The 1795-nt window shown below is 25.6% G+C and overlaps 1 protein-coding gene across 2 annotated transcripts in view; it reads left to right on the top strand.

Moving 5' to 3' along the window:
• LOC106692901 (uncharacterized) overlaps window positions 1–1795 on the top strand; it is a gene marked incomplete in the record, with an annotated part of 226376 nt that overhangs the window by 201154 nt on the left and 23427 nt on the right.

Here is a 1795-nt window from a genome sequence, read left to right as displayed (position 1 = left end):
TATATGATTATGTGCGTTTTATATCAGAAGTCTATATAACAATTTTCGAAAAGTTGATTATTTTAGCATATAATGTACTTAAATTAATTTCACTAAATCTCAACATTTAAATTTTGCCCTAATCAATTATCAAATAGATCAGCATTTTTAACCATGATGAGAAACAAAATGGCGGATGCGCCTTATTGTATTACATAGTCACTATTTATAATAAGTTCGAAATTCTCATTGAAGCCATAAATCTCAGACCACATTTCAAATAAGTAATTTGAGAACTTCACAATAGTGTTAAAATAAATAGATAAAAATTTTTATAGGAAGAAAATAAAAGAAAGGAAAATGTAAAATTTAATAAATAAAATAATAGCCTTAGTTTGAATTTAGAGAATTTAATATAAAACTTGTACAATGTTGATCATAGAGCAAGAACTTAAATTCTAAACATACATTTAGACTAAAATATATTTTACTTTTTAATCGAACTAATGATAAAGAAAAACTGAACAAAAAATAAGTAAATATATGTATATATAGTTGACCGTAAAGGTTTAAATATAAGTAGATGGTCAGGGTTGAGGTCAAAAAAAGAAGAACAAATAGTTTAAAACTATTTTAATTTTCGACGTTTCGCCCCACTTTGTAGGGCTTCATCAGGGCTGTTCAAAGCGAACGGTTGAACAGCAACCGTTAGCTGTCCAACCGTTCGCTTTGAATAGTTTTAAACTATTTGTTCTTCTTTTTTTGGCCGCAACACTGATCATCTTCTTATATTTAAACAAAAAAGTAACATTGTATAACTGATTAACTAATTCGATGATGTTAATTTCTCACTGAACTCATTGAGAAAAACTTTAAAAATTAAAAAACAACAAAGTTGTGCTGAACAATTTCATTGGGTTAATAGCTACACAAAATACTTGTCAAATCTAATGAGACATTTTTTTTTAATCTTACAAACATATAGGCATAACATGTTAACAATATATAATATTATTATATGATTTTTTTTTTGTTTCATTGCTTTCGTTATTTTATATTTTTTCTTATTCTTTTTATACTTTATTATTTTTTTTAAATATCTCTCTTTCATTATCTTTCTTCCTTTTCTATCCATTTTTGTTTTTCATATTTTCTCTTTAAAACCAATGTGACTTTCCTCTTTTTTTTTCCTTACTTTTTCCCTCTTTAACATAAATAACATTTTACATAAATAAAAATATAAACTCCTAATACATATGCTATATATTGATAAAAGTAGTGACATATATATATACCATATAACTCAAATATAAGAAGATGATCAGGGTTGTGGTCAAAAAAGAACAAATAGTTTTTAACTATTTAATGTCCGAGGTTTCGCCCCACTTTGCAGGGCCTCATCAGGGCTAAAAGACACAAAAAACAACTCAGGACATTACAACAATAAGATACAATAAGGTACATTAAGGTAGGATAAACATTATGTAAAAATTAAGTGATAAGAAAATTATATCTAAATAAAAGGAAGAAAGACAAAAAATAGGATTAATATAAAATAAACTTGAATATAATAATAAAAATTATAAGATTACGTAAAATATATAGCTAAAAAGTACAGGAGACTTAAATAAAACAAACAAAAAAACAGAAAAGTAAATGTGGGAACACAAAATTTAAACACACTAACAGATGGAGTATGAAGAAGAAAATTCAGATTAAATGAAGGTCGTGAAAGAATAAATACAAATAAAAATAATAATGATGATAATAAATGAGCAAAGAACAAATCAGGACCACCTAACTGTTCAAAGCGATA

Source organism: Halyomorpha halys, unplaced genomic scaffold, assembly GCF_000696795.3.
Source record: "Halyomorpha halys isolate HHAL.00 unplaced genomic scaffold, Hhal_1.1 Scaffold76.1, whole genome shotgun sequence".
Lineage (NCBI taxonomy): Eukaryota > Metazoa > Arthropoda > Insecta > Hemiptera > Pentatomidae > Halyomorpha > Halyomorpha halys.
Note: the sequence above shows the minus strand (reverse complement) of the source record. Positions and strands in the feature narration are given on the sequence as shown.